This window comes from Mytilus californianus, unplaced genomic scaffold, assembly GCF_021869535.1.
Source record: "Mytilus californianus isolate M0D057914Y unplaced genomic scaffold, xbMytCali1.0.p SCAF_9, whole genome shotgun sequence".
In the NCBI taxonomy this organism is placed as follows: Eukaryota; Metazoa; Mollusca; class Bivalvia; order Mytilida; family Mytilidae; genus Mytilus; species Mytilus californianus.
The window spans coordinates 63,631,880-63,648,125 of record NW_026262745.1 but is presented as its reverse complement, the minus strand read 5'-3'; the positions used below and the strand labels follow the sequence as shown (position 1 = coordinate 63,648,125).

General features: G+C 32.6%; 1 long non-coding RNA gene across 1 annotated transcript; it reads left to right on the top strand.

The window, feature by feature from the left end:
* Positions 1-10,458, top strand: LOC127714666 (uncharacterized). Its single transcript, XR_007987853.1, has 3 exons — positions 1-194; positions 5,848-6,075; positions 10,015-10,458. It is a non-coding gene; the product is annotated as an uncharacterized LOC127714666 (long non-coding RNA).
* Positions 10,459-16,246: the final 5,788 nt, after the last annotated feature.

Genomic DNA, 16,246 nt, shown 5'->3' with positions numbered 1-16,246 from the left:
AACTGAGTATCTGTCCAACACACTTACGGATATAGTCGCTTTGTTCGTTTTACGTAATGTTATGCAGAAAACAAAATATTATAGATAGATCATTATAGAATATTTAATATTTTGCCTGTAGACGTTGTTTAAAGTGATGCATAAATTTATTTTATTTTCAATAATTGGGATAACAATTTTACACAAAGCAATCGGTAAGTCATTTAAATATCTTTCATTTACGTCTTTTCTTTAAACAGGAAAAAGACACTGAAAAGTACTGAGACGTGTAACCATCCTTAAATACACATTTTCTATAATTATATTTCAAGGTTGTCTCGATAAATAGTACTCAATATGCGTTGAAGTACTCAACGAAAAAGCATTACCCTTAATAGCTTTAGTCTTTTGATTTTAATTCACTTCAAAATAATTTTAAATTATCAAGTTTTCCAATAGGCATATTTTCAGTCATTTTGATCTTAAAGTTTTTATCCACTTTCCATACTTCGGGAATAAAGTCTTTAGTAAATGCTACATGTATATAAATACAAAATGTAGTATGTCGCCTCTGAATGATTGTATAGCAGATTAAATAGTACTTAACATGTGGATAGATAATATAGTATGTAGCCGCTGAACATGTGGATATCATAGATAATGTAGTATATCTCCGCTGAACATCAATATTCTTATACGAGGCACCGAGTTTAACGCCCCCATTCCGATCGGACGTGGCAGTGTATTTATAAATCCCACACAACCAAGCGACGCCCCGTGTAATCAAGGGTTTTACTGCCGGACCGAGGAAGTCTAGGGGTGACCATATTTCTATACCTTAGTCAACCCTTGGGGTCGTAAGACATTCTGTAACTTTGTGATTTCGTGCTGATCTCTATGACAAAATGTATTCTTTATGCTTAAACCGACAACAGGAAGTAAAAGCTTCTATTTTAAGAGTAACGATGTGTGCATGCTTCCTCTGACAAAATATTGAAGACATCTATCTTGAAAAATATTGAACGACGCTTTTTTTGGTTGTTTGTTTGGTTGTTTGTTTGGTTGTTTATTTTATTTATGTGTTACTCATGTTCCTTCTTCCAACCTTAATGATTTTTAGAATAACATAAAATGTAAACAACAAAGCACTACACATACATATATGATAAATGTAGCCATACACCACACATATCAACTACTAGACGTATACCAAACATTATTACATGCAGACAAATATCAATTTGCCATTTAACCATTAAATTTTACTAAAAAGAAACACCTATATAAAATAGAAAATGGAAACGGGGAATGTGTCAACGAGACAACAACCCGACCTAAGAGCAGAAAACAGCACAAGGCCACCAATGGGTCATCAACGCAGCGAGAAAAATCCCGCACCCGGAGGCGGGCTTCAGCTTATTCATAGAAAATTATAGTGTAAATATTATAATAAACATTTGTTTATTGTAACAAATCACACGTTTTTAAAAAGGAAAATTTATGAAAATTAAAAACCAATTGTTCAGAGAACAATTGAAGGTCTTTCCACAGCAATTTTTTAAATTTATTGAAAAGAAGCGCTAGTTCGTGTTTACTCAAAGTTAAAATTGGCATCTTATCATCAGTTTCTTCGTACTGATGCGATAAATAAGTGGTTTCTATATACTTCTGAGTGAAATAAGGGAGATAATTAGCTACTTCCGGTGAAGCAAATGTCACTTCCGGTCTCATATAATAGTTTCTTTCACACTGATTCCAAAAATATATAGTTACTATATACTTTTGCTTGTAAACCAGGGGATAATTGGACACTTCCGGTTTATCGAAAGTCATTTCTAGTCTTCAGTGATAAGTTAATGTATTTAAATTACAAAATATATGGATTCCGAGTACTTTTCCATGAAGAAAGTGCAAAAATGGCTACTTCCGGTTTTCTCAAGGTCACTTTCGTTGTCATTTTTCAAGGTCATATGTCATCCAACCTTTTGTAAATGATCATATGACTTTTTAATGAACCAAGTTGAAGTAATAATCAATTAACCTTATAATTGGACATTTCAGGGGCACTAACTCCTATAAGATGCTATTAGATTGTTTCAGACCAAATGTAACATATCTTCATTACAATAAAGCAAACATTTTGCACTTGTTGTTTCATATATATATCTTTAAAAATGTTTGAGAAAATGCAAAAACAAGGAAAAGTCAAAATTGAGAACTTGACCTTGACCTTTTACCTTGACCTCATTTTCTAAGTTAGGGCCTAGGGACCTCAAATAAAAAGATTCCAGGGTTATACGGTTAACGGTTTATGAGTTAAAAAACCTACCGACAAATTTATTTGGTAAAGGTAGATAACTCCTTTAAAATTTCATCGAATCGCTTCGATCTTAATGAGCCAAAAATTTCTGATGATGTAACGAACAATTTAGAAAAAGAATTTTGTCGATATCTTTTTTTGTTACGAAGAAGATGCACACACATGATGAACAGTGAATAGGGAGATAATTCTTACAAAGAAAATTGTTCGGCTTAGAATAGGTGAAAATAAAAAGCGCATAAACTGTATGCTACTATATAAGAAATATCTTAGCGACATATTGCGAAACAAAAATTTTACGCGATAACAAAATTTGGCGGAAGAAAAAAATAATAATCAGAACAAATACAATAGGTCTTTCCACAGAAAAGTTGAAAGACCTAACTATTGATGGTCTTATTTTTCTATAAGTTCTAATAACTGTTCGATAAAAGACATTGAATATGGCACGCCGTCCTCGTATTTATTCAGCGAAGGTAACTCCTTTATTTTATAAGATATCTTTATTTTATGAATTTTACCAAGCGTTCCAAATCTTCCAAATCATCTTTTCGAAAGTTCTACGTACGCCATCATTATTTGGTTTGCAGTTTTCATAGATATAGGATATTTGTCACAGAAAACTTTGTATATGTTCGACTTGAAGACACAGGCCATGATCAACACGACGGACGCTGGAAGAGTAACTACTAAACATATACCCTACCAGGGCAATTGAGTTCATTCACCTCCGGTTTTGGTAGGGTTTCATTTTGCCATATTGCCCAATTTGTTTCTTTTCTGTCTAGTATTTTGTGGACTGGTGTTAGTCTTGTCGTAGTTCTTCTTTTGGCTATGGTCACTTGTCGGATTTTTTTTCTTCAAATTATCGTCTTTGGTTGCCCATTTTTGTATCCATCTCATTTATTATTATAGATTATATATAAGATATCTCATAAAGCAATAAAGACATCTTATAAAGGACAAAATATATCTTACATAATTTACAAGATATTTCATAAAAAATAAGACATATCTTCTTAAAGACATCGTATACAATTTATAAGACATCTTTAGATTTAATTTATAAGATATGGTTTTAAGTTTATGACATATTCAATAAATTTTATTTATAAGTTATTATTAACGTATATAATTTGGGACTATATCATTCAGTTAATTTTGTCTGTCTTTTATATCATATTTAAATGTCCTAAACTTGTCTTTCATTATGTTTTTCTGAATGTTTCCTTCTTGAAGATGTGAGATTTTTTGTTCGTAAATTAGTCTATTTTGATGTAGTATGTGTATATCTTTTTGAGTGGTTTTAATGTTTGCGTTCTTTAAAACCCCGCTAAAAATACAGCAAGGATGGATGCATTTTAATATAGTTTGTATTGAAATTCAACTCGTAAATATTTTCTATTGTAGTAAAAAGCTATTAATCAAGAATACATTAGTTTGGCCATTGTTATAAGATAGTTTTTATATCATATATCTATATTTAAAAGAGGGACGAAAGATACCAGAGGAACAGTCAAACTCATAGATCGAAAACAAACTATCATGACAACGCCATGACCAAAAATAAAAAGACAAACAGACAAATAGTTTACATTCGTGAAAGGAAAGGGTATTGTAGTTACGACATAAGGAACATATCCGATATCATGTGTCAAACGGTTATTCCATAACGGTCAAACAACTCGTGATTGCGTTCGTAAAATGTACGAAGGGATGATTTCAACTTCACCATTTTGAACTCTTGGTTTAATAGCTTCCTTGTGAGCAGCAATCATCAAACAAGGAAATCATGATAGGAAATACAAGCCCGGAATTCGTATCAATTGGGAGATATGTACTCTGTATGCAGGCACTGCTGGAATGTTGCTACATAGAAATGGAAAGTTCACAATTGGGAAGCTGAAATAATCTCTTTCGTCGTAAAGTTTTGTTTTCAATATATTTAAAGTACACCACAAAATATTAAACAAACGTATGTTCGAACATCGACAATGACATTTTCGTCCAATCATAGAACAGATCAGCAACAACACCCACAATGTACGTTACCACAGTTTAGCACCACGAATAAATATAGATAGCTGCAAATTACAGATCTGTACTTAGTATCTTTTTGTTGTGGGGATGAATAAGTACCCTGCCCCGTCCACTCTGTTTTTTCAGCTGATTTTTATAGTTTGTTCTTATGTTGTACTGTTACGCCACTATCCCAGGTTAGGAGGAGGGTTGGCGCCGTCAAACTAGTTTAACCCAGCCACATTCTGTATGTGCCTGTCCCAAGTCAGGAGCCTTTAATGCAGTGGTTGTCGTTTGTTACTGTGTATCATATTTGTTTTTCGTTTATTATTTTGTACATAAATTAAGCCGTTAGTTTTCTCGTTTGAATTGTTTTACATTTGTCATTTCGAGGCCTTTTATAGCTGACTATGCGGTATGGGTTTTGCTCATTGTTGAAGGCCTTACGGTGGCCTATAGCTGTTAATTTCTGTGTTATTTGGTCTCTTGTGGAGAGTTTTCTCATTGGCAATCATACCACATTCTTATGTTTATATTTACCCTTCACATTTTGTATCTGTCTGTCATTCAGTAGTTGTCGTTGGTTGCTGGTTTTTTCGCTTGTTGTTTTGTACATAAATAAATCAGTTGGCCGTACGATGACCTATAGTTGCTTACACCTACGTCATTTTGTTCTCTTATTGATACATGTAGTTGTCTTATTTACAATCATACCAAATCTGCTTTATTTATAACTTGTTACTTCGGTATTAAAAAATGAAAACAACACGTTGTATATTTCATGCGTCCGAAGCGCTTTTCTGGATTAAATTTCACCAGGAACGCTCGAAGCAAATTATATGAAAGCCAAGGATGTATAAGGACCGAAGCAGTTGAAGGGCTATATTACCAAAAAGGACCTAAAAAAATAGCCAAATCCATTTAAGGTCAACTTTGCCTGAGGCAGTTGAAACCTTAGTTTCTATAATTTCAAAAATTATTAACGGATGCCTTTTCAGAACGGTTTGTTATAAATCATGTCAGTACCGAAGAACCGACTACTGGGATGATGATACTCTCGGGGACTGATAGTCCACCAACAGAGGTATCAACCCAGTGCTGTAAAAAAAAAAAAAAAAAAAAAAAACACGTTATAAATTTTATGCGTCCGAAGCGCTTTGGGAATTTCGGCACCTACGTCTATATATGTCTATTTTTTTCACACAGATATGTTCCAATTATCGTTGGCAAAATTCTGTCACTTTTTCCTCGTTTATGGCGTATAACTGATCTTTCCTAGTCTTGGGCATTACAATGGTTCCACTATTGTAGTACTCAGTTAACATTTTACCCTTCCCGAACATAGGAGTCGTTTGTGCTAAATATTTATTTTTGTTTTTGTTATTTTGTGTACCAATAATTGACGTTTTGCATTTTTCTATTTGTCAGTGACATATACTGGTATAACAGATGATGTAACTTTGAAAGGGCAATTAACCGTACAATTTTCGGACTTTGAATAAACAAAAGTAAAAAAATCTTATTTTCAGGTACAGGATGTTTGCAGTGTGTAAATGGTAGTATAAGCCCGCCAGGAGTAATCTTTGTTATACCTGATATTGTGGAAAAATTGAAAAACCCACAATGTGCCAACGCAACGTCGGAAACTAATGCAACAAATGTAATATTTGGCCCATGTCCAAACGATCCAACTGACAACCGGATAAACAGATGTGGTACTCTCCGTGGAAGTGTTAAGTTGTCAGTGTCTCCTATGGGTAAATAAATGTCTGGCAGGTTCATTATCTAAGCAACTGAAAATTTAGTTTAAGTATTTCATAAGGTTGCTTATTGTATCATAAGTATCTGAAACTACTGCATAGGATTTACCAGTCCTAAATACATCAGACATTTGTCAAATCTATTTTAACTCTCCATGAAATAAAATAATACTGCTATAGGTCTATTTTGTGATAACCAAAAAAATAAAGTGTGTATTTTTAATGATCCCAAATATAGCAAAAGGTGGGTACTAGATGTCTCAGCTGCTCATCTCTACCTTAAAACTGGACATTCTGGCTTGATCAGAACACTAAGCTTTTATCAGAGTAGGACTACTTTAAAGGCTGAATGGGTGGCGTGAAACCAGTATCTTGATAAGGAAAGAAATTGTTTTCAAGTAATAATGGAAAATGTAAATAAATATAGAGTATAAACCTATTTTCAGCTACTTCCTACCAAGTTATATAGAATAATGGCATTTTTGTTTTTGATAGCGGGCTCGCTTGATATTCTTGCTGATAAAGTCAGTATCAAAAAATAAAATGCCATTATTTTTTTTTATCGGCAATTTGTCTAAAATGTATGTTTTTTTGAGAATTATGTTGAGAATATGAAGTAAAATGAAATAGTTGGTCAAAATACTTTCGCGTGCATGTCATTGATAAATTGACGCGGATGGACTTTAACACGTGGCGTTGTTGCACTGATAGATGATGTAATTGACTAATATTTACGAGTATCAAATGCAAGTCCTGTCCATGATCTTAAAAAAATATTAGGCAGTAAGATCAAAGGGAAAATGTACAAATTGCCGATAAATACCAATATTAGTATCAGTAGTAGCGTGCAGTAGTTGTTAGAATGTATTAATGACTACAAATTTCGTCATTTGTTCCCCGAACGTTACTCTACTTATAAATAGAGTAAAATGCATTGTTAAACGAATTCAAAATTGAATAATGTATATTGTAACTCGATTCAACTCGAATTTAGATTATCTTATGATTGAATTTGAACTTGAGGTGGAACTCAAAGTGCAACTCAAACTCTAACTAAGAACAAAAACAAGAAGTTTAACTCAATCTTTGACTTGATCTCTAATTATATCTCAACGGTTAGCAACACAAAAGATCCTATATTAATTTTTTACCGCATGAAGATCTTATTTTAAGCTTATGATCAGAGACATATAATAAGTCTCTGTTATGATATACACATTATTAAATGACTATAAAAATTCTCTTTATTCATTGGCTAAAAACATATTGAATCTTCTTTGATAAAACACTGTTTATACATATTGATAGTTTAATCAATATTTGATTGGTTGAGATTATCCCACGTGTCATTGAACAAATCTTCATATTCCCTTCTGAGGATCATATTCCCCTCTGAAATGTCGGGATTACATCGTTACGCGCGGTTAATGAACATAACGTTTTGAACTTCTTATTCTTCTTAAAATGGTGATAGCAAAAATCATTATCATGTTCAAATTTATTCCAGACGATAAAACAAAAAGACTAATAATGAACTTTTGATCCGTACTGTTTATCAATGTGTATGTCATGTTTAGTTTAACTTATAAAAACAAGCGGACAAGAAAAAAAAATGTATGCAAAATAATAATTAATGTACGTATTGATAGTAAACAAAGCATAGGCAGTGGAATAAAACATTCATTTCCCTTTGCCTCGGGAGATATGAAGATTTGCTCACCCTCGAAAAATCATATTTCCCTCGGGCAGAGCCCTCGTGAAATTTGAATATTCTTGGGTGAACAAATCTTCATATCTCCCTCAGGCATGGGAAATAAATGTATAATATTCACCGCGAGAAAAATCATGAGATTTGGAACAGCTAACGTGTACCTATAAATAGTTTGGCCTCGGTGAATATCATATCTCTTGGGTTGATAAATCATCAATAGTCAATAATTGTATATTATTTTCTTTTACAGTCATCTCATAATGAAAAAAAAGATCTTTTATTAACCTTTCTTTATATGATAACACATACAGTATACGAGATATCATAAAAATGAAATAAAATATAAGAAAAGTTTATAAGATACATGTATCTCATCAGTATATTTTATGAAATATCGTATACAGGAAAGTTTATAAGATACTCCGTTTTTTATGAGATATCTTATAAAATATCTTAGATACCTAATAAAGTCTACGAAAATTACAAAAAATATGAGATATCATGAACGCTTTATGAGTATAAATACTGTGTGAGATATTAAACTTCTCCAATGTAACATATCTGAGTAAATCAGTAAAAACGAGTTTGTCTTAACATTACAAGTGTGGGCACAGATCAGTGTGGATATCAATTGTTAAATTTGTGTTAGTATGTTTGACAGCGTTATCATCATTGATTTTATGTATTCGTTGTGACCCCACCAGATCTTTTTGAGCTATTTCTTTGTCTTCCGCATAGGGTTCTATGTTAAACTGTTCCACCGTGACGGTCATCTTGCATTTTTAGATAAGAAGCAAAAGCTCAAAATTGGCATTGTGCAGGATAGAAATTAGTTTTTTTTTAAACAACTTGACCTATGAGGAAGTGACCATCATTTTTTACTTTTCTGAAAGAGACAACAACTTGCCGACATTTTGAACTTGTTTAAGAAATTTCTATACTGCCATTTACAGATATAAAATGATGTAAAATTAACTCCTTGTTTTTCTGCCGAAACACTTCCCTATAGTCAGCAGCCATCCCATCTTATAACAGAGCAGCTAAGGATTGTTATTTAGGAACATTAAATGCTCTCTATCCAATGAAAACGCTGGGAATAATACTATATCCAAAGGCCCATGTGCTTTATCCGGGATTTATACTGATGTGGCTCTTTTATATTTTCTCCCACAGAAACCCTTTCCTTCCAAAAAGTAATGTTGAACTTTGAGAAAGCTCATAAAAATTATCAGGTTACATATATATTTTCTTATTTTCATTCATTTCACTTTTGTTCTAGGTTGATGAAAATCAACAATATTAAGGTTATATCCAATTTATTCTACTGTGTATCTGATAGTTTTCCTTAATTGATCAGTTCCAATCTGAATGGTTCGTCATAGAATGCAACCACAACTGATTCTTACTCTAATGAGCCGTTATTATTTTTAAATACTAAAAATATGCAAGTTTGTCAATATTGTCAGGGATTATTAATATAATGATTTATTTGTTAAAAAGAGAATTAATGAAGAACAGATTTTGTTTTTTTATTTGCTTGTCCAGTGCAGAGCAGCTGTTAATGGCATACCATGATAGTGTCATTTATTCAATATTTGTTTATAATGTTCGAGATTTGGAGAAGCTACATTTTCTGTTTGTATTTGTATCGATTTCCAAAATGATTGCATTGTAAAAAAAAATCACCAAAGGCACCAAGCTTATACGACTCTATCAGTGACACTCATACCAAAAAGGTCAAATGGTCAAATAAAGTACAAAGCTGTAGAGCATTGAGGACCAAAAATTAGGAAAGGTTTTGCCAAATACAGCTTAGGTAAATTCCACTCTAGCGGATTGGCAACAAAAACTCAAAATGGGTTTAAGGCTATCTATGGATAATTTTTACAATATTTAAAATGAATATGAAAGAAATTCCTAATACGTTTGCAATTTCGGGTAATCCGAGTACATTTTTGACCCTTGCAACCATTATAAATTTTAGATCCAAATGGTTCAGCACAAACTTTATTTTATATATAGAAGGTAAGGATTGTATAAAGATTAAAATTGCCATGAGCAAACACAACTGAAAACCGAGCTATTTTCAGTGCAAGCTTTTGAGCATGCATTGAGTTATTTATTCTACCAAATAAAAGGTAAAATTTCAGCGTATCAACATGGTAAAGTGGAAGTCTAAACCTGTGATTGAAACCCAAATTTTTTATTTTTTTTTTTACTTTCAGAAGCTACAGTGACGTTTTATTTAAGAGATTGTTTTGCGGTGAATAAAAACTCAGAGTCTGGATGTTACACAGACCAGAATATCTTAAATGACCAGAAAGCTATCTTTGAAAAGAAATTTGAAGATGTTCTTAAAAAATATGGTGTACGAGTTGGAGATATACAAAATGGACAGTTCTGTATCACTCACAGTGGTACCAATAAGTCGTGCACATTAATGTATTCATCAGTATGGTTGCTAATCATTTTAATGCTGTCACACCTTATCAGCCAATTTCATAACACATGCAGCTTATGAGTAATAATTTTTTTTCTCCAGTTCTCTTTTTTTTGTGCAATTTAGTTAATACACACATTGTACTCAATAGTTCAAGTGCAATGAGTTGCCTAATTTGAATTTGAATTGGAAGGTATTAAATACATAAAGCATTGTATATCTATCTGCATTTGTGTTCTAGTCATTGATTTTTGCCCATTTTGGTCATATAGCTCCAAATATATATATATATATATATATATATATTATATATATATATATATATATATATATATATATATATATATTATATATATATATATATATATATATATATATATATAAGTACGTCTAAACAAGAGACAACTCAACGACATATCCATTGATTGGATCATAAGTGAAGGTGATACACGGCTGAATCACCTTCACTGGTGATCCAATGGATGGATCTGTCGTAGAGTTGTCACTTGTTTAGACGTACTTATAAAATATTTATTTCAGTGACTACATCTTACGATCCTTTACGACGGATAATTTAGCTAATCTACAGTCTATTACATCTTCATGTCTAACATATCATGTACTGTGTTACAATTCTAGATTCTACTGACGAGGAAAGGTAACACTAGGCCACCGAAAGCTGAATTTTTAGTTCAGTCTAGGTGGCCGTGTGGTCTAGAGCGCTGGACACAGTGCAGGCGGTGTGGTCACGATATCCAAATAGCATGAGTTCGAATCCCGGCGAGGGAGGAACAAAAAATTGCTTCCGCAAATTTGCAGATTTAACATTGTTATGCTGATATTTAGAGTATACTCTAATATACTTGTTGTCCAAGCTTTTGTCTCAATCTGATGACAGTAAACTTTATTTTCAGATATTCAGAACTTGTGGTTCGTAATTTCCTCAATAGAGCCTTTCTGCTCAATAGGAAGCCACAAATATTTTAGAACTTGTGGTTCCAAGTATCACGATTTCCTTGATAGAGCCTTGCTGCTTCATAGGAAGCTTATGATATTTCAAAACTTGTGGTTCATGATTTCCTTGATAGAGTCTTGCTGCTTTAAGGACGGTACTGATATTTTAAAGCTTGTGGTTCATGATAACTGTAATAGAGCTGTGCTGTCCAATAAAAAAAAATTTCGTTTAATTAGAATATTTATTGAATCCAAATAAAGGGTCCGTTTCAGAGCATATACATATATATTTGGTATTAATTGTACACTATTTTTAAGATATATTACATTAAAAATAAATTATTAAATAACTGAACTCCATACCAGATTGTGTTTGAAAATAAATAAAATAGAATATTAACCCTCTCTAATACATAAAAAATAAACTACATCATTACTACATGTATATTTAGTTTCTGGAATGCAAATTTTCTCTTATTTCAAAACAATTACTAATAAATCTTGAAATTGACATATTAACATTTTCAGACTCACAGGACATCAACCAAATAAACTGTTCATACTTTGAAATGTAAGGGAAGTTTTTACATTGAATTCATGCTTCATTAAAAATAAGATTCCTTTCCTTTTCGTATGCAGTGCATTCCATTAAAAAATAAAACTCGTCTTCAACCTGCACATTTTACACTGCCCACAAAATCTTTTATCTGTATCGATTTTTTGTTTATATCGACCTTTCTTAATAGCTGACTGATGAGCACTGATTCTAAATTGTGTTAAGCTTTTTCGATACTGAAATTTATGTATCCCGTCATACTTTGAACGACAAAATTATTTTATTTATTAATATTGCTTTTACTGTTAAGTCTGTTTTTTGTGTTATCCATTTTACGTGACTCTGTACTTATGTATCCCGTCATATTTTGAACGACAAAATTATTCTATGTCTACCTGTGCGAATTTCAAACGCGCGTTTTTACGCCAGTACTTAAACCCTTCCATTCTTTATGGGTGGATTTTACATAGATAAACAAAATCGTATAATAAAAAAGCAAAATGAGGTTGTTAAATTTGATGTATGCCTTTTTGTGCTTCTTCGTTACATTTGTTTGTTTTTATAGTGATTAAGATGATAACACAATGTTGACTGCTGTACCCCTATTTTTGACATTTTTACCTATTGTGTCTGTTTGTTTTGTTCACGCATCGTTGTCAATATAATGGAATTTGATGCGACTGTCATACAAGTAAGAGGTTTAGCTAGCTATAAAACCAGGTTCAATCCACCGTTATCTACATAAGAAAATGCCTGTACCAAGTCAGGAATATGACAGTTGTTATCCATTCGTTTGATGTGTTTGAGCTTTTGATTTTGCCATTTGATTATGACTTATATCTAGAAATTGACTATGATGGTCGGTTGAAAACAAAACTTTACGACAAAGGAGATGATTTCAGTTTCCCAATTGTGAATTTTCATTTTTAAACTAAGAGTTCCAAATGGTGAAGTTGGAATCATCACTTCGTAAATTTTACGGACGCCATCACTAATTGGTTGACCGTTATGGAATATCCGTTTAACAGATGATATCGGATATGTTCCTTATGTCGTAACTACAATCGCGTTCTCTTTTCACGAATGTGACCTACCGAATTAGACTATTTACCCCTATTTGTGACATTTTCAACCTATTGTTTTAGTTTGTTTTGTTCACACATCGTTGTCAATATAATGGAATTTGATGCGACTGTCATACAAGTGAGAGGTTTAGCTAGCTTTAAAACCAGGTTCAATCCACCATTTTCTACATAAGAAAATGCCTGTACCAAGTCAAGATATGACAGTTGTTATCCAATCGTTTGATGTGTTTGAGCTTTTGATTTTGCCATTCGATTAGAGACTTTCCTTTTTGAATTTTCCTCGGAGTTCAGTATTTTTGTGATTTTACTTTTTATTAACTTGACATAAATATGCTTCCCTTTTGAAGATGAAGATATGTAGCCACTGAACTAAGATTCTTTAAAGGAAAAGTAAAATCATCTCAAAGTGTTAACAAGACTTGGTTGATTGTTTCAGAATATAAGTGATGTGATCCATTTAATTGACAAAGCTAAAATCTTGTATATTCCTTTGAGTCTTTTAGCTAGCTAGCTATAAAACCAGGTTTAATCCACCATTTTCTACACAAGGAAATGCCTGTACCAAGTCAGGAATATGACAGTTGTTTTCCATTCGTCTGATGTGTTTGAGTTTTTAATTTTGCCATTTGATAAGGACCTTCCGTTTTGAATTTTCCTTGGATTTTTTTTGTTATTTTACTTTTTCTTTGTTTTTGACATATCAGTCTAGGACTAGTCATGGCCAACACAAGGGTGCCACTTTATAAAGCAAGAACCACTTGCACTTCTGAAACACATCGAAAGTTCAAAGTTGATGGTTGAGTTACATATTGTTCATTCTATTGCTGACTATGTATGTTTTTAAATCGTTTTTTTTTGTCTCATTTCCATTTCGTTATTGACCATGTTGCTGCCTCACTTTCTTCAATTAAAGATTTTAATATACCCCAAATGGTTTTTTTTTTAATTCATTCTAATCTAGAGATGCCAATAAAAAACAGCAATCGGTCTGAATATGCATTAAATATTTGCCACTGGACATTAAGAGAACAACAAACAATCAACAAAACAGAACAAAATTAGTTTTATTTTCTTCATTGTACTACCGCTGGGTTGATACCAATCCTGTGTGTCCCTGATTGATTGACAGTTTTTATTAGTGGAGGAAGCTGGAGTGTCCGCAGAGAATCATTAACCTTCGGCAGGAAAACTGGCAATCCTAGTCAATTAAGATGGAAGTCGAACATACCTGCAATGATCAGGGCTTGAACTCACAACCGCTGCATGTGTTGACAGGCTAATGGTACAGCAGTAGAACTGCTTTGACCACAGTTGGACACCAAAGCACACTTGTCCATATTACCTGATTATTAGTCAATAGTGCATCATAGGTCTTGGTTCATTACTTTTTAAATTCTAAGCTTTTATTTTCTGTAAAATGTTCAAAACTTTCATGCATCACCAACTTTAACTTAGATGACCTTGATTATCTTTCAGATCCATTGTAAAGCAATGTAAAGCATTTATCAATTAAAAAATCGATTGATCCAATGTGACTGATTATTGAGGTAAATTATATGGCCTTCCAAATACCGTTTCGATTCCTAACATCACTGAAGAGACATTAGTTGTCGAAATCCGGATATGGTGTACAAATTTTTGCACCTCATGTTTGCAGTATACCATCTTTTCCGAAAGTTTAATGTTTTCTGTTTGGTAATAAATTAATAAAAAGATATATTTTGTTACATCTTGTGATCCGTTTATTTGGCAATCGCCAATGGCAGTCAGCAGGGTTTAAGAACATCAGTTGTTCGACCTGCTAGTCAAATACGTTTTGTTAAAATATACTTTTACTCTCATTTGGTCTTTTGGAAAATGTTGTTTGTGCTGTATTTAGAACCCTCTACCAAGAAATTTGTTTTGCATGCACACGTATACAAATTGCGGTTTTTATCCAACGCAATCGTAGGTTTGAACGTTGTTTTCAATGTATACTTGTTTATATTTTTTCGTTTGGGCTTGTATTATATTTGCCTTCGGGTTTATATGATCCGTTCATCCTATTTTGACTCTTTCAAAATTCAAGTGTCTATCCTAAATTGAGGTAAATTATATGGCCTTCCAAATACCGTTTCGATTCCTAACATCACTGAAGAGACATTAATTGTCGAAATCCGGATATGGTGTACAAATTTTTGCACCTCATGTTTGCGGTATACCATCTTTTCCGAAAGTTTATTGTTTCTGTTTGGTAATAAATTAATAATAAGATCTATTTTGTTACATCTTGTGATCCGTTTATTTGGCAATCGCCAATGGCAGTCAGCAGGGTTTAAGAACATCAGTTGTTCGACCTGCTAGTCAAATGCGTTTTGTTAAGATATACTTTTTCAATCATTTGGTCTTTTGGAAAATGTTGTTTGTGCTGTATTTAGACACCTCTACCAAGAAATTTGTTTTGCATGCACACGTATAAAAATGACCCTTATCATACATTAATTGTCCTTTGTCCATGTTTCGCGATCTTACGTATATATGATGCTGCCATTTTCATGACTTCTCCTTCTTCTGCTCCGTCGTTCGAAATCCTTCGTGGGTTGTTTAAAAGGTATAATGATTAGTTCCTATGACTTTCTAATAATGTGATAATTACTGGCCCTTGCATTGATTCTTGGGTATGGCTTTTTTCAACAAAGCGTTTAGCATTGCAGTGTACGTATGTAGTGTTTAGTAGGTACATGTATATATGTATGATATAAAGGTTTCATTTTGGTTGACTAATATTTTCAACTTATTACAGGTTAATTTGGATAAATAGAGCCCCTGTCCCTTTTTAAGAAAAGGGATTTATACTGAACACTGTATTTTTTTTTTCATCATTTTAAGGGACACCCCTCCCTTAATACATTTTTGTTCTGAATAGAGACATACCATATCATATATAATATGTGTGACAAGAGGTTTAAATGATCGGAGAAAACACATTTTAACACAGCAGTTTACTTGGGAACAGAATGGACATCATGTGAAGTAACTATTTTACGTTGAAAATTTTTAACGTATTAAAACTAAATTTGACCTAAATGACCCCTATAGATCACACACCCTAAAGCATTCAATTTAATATTTTTCTCCTCAAGAATGGCGATTTAATCCCTCAGTGTCACCACGATCACGGAAGCTGGCAGATATACGATGTGCCATAAACTCACACAAAGTATACGAATGATCACGAATATAACTGAACTTAAAATTGCAAATATAAAGATAAATTATTCATTATATTAAATGAAGTTAAAAGCGTTTTTTATATTTCTATAATTGCGTTGTGATTGTTACCGATGTTCTCTTAAATACATGTAAAAACTATTAATAGCGTCAACAAGAAATTATAAACGGAAAACTTGAATTCCTGTCCAAAACACTTGCGGATATAGACA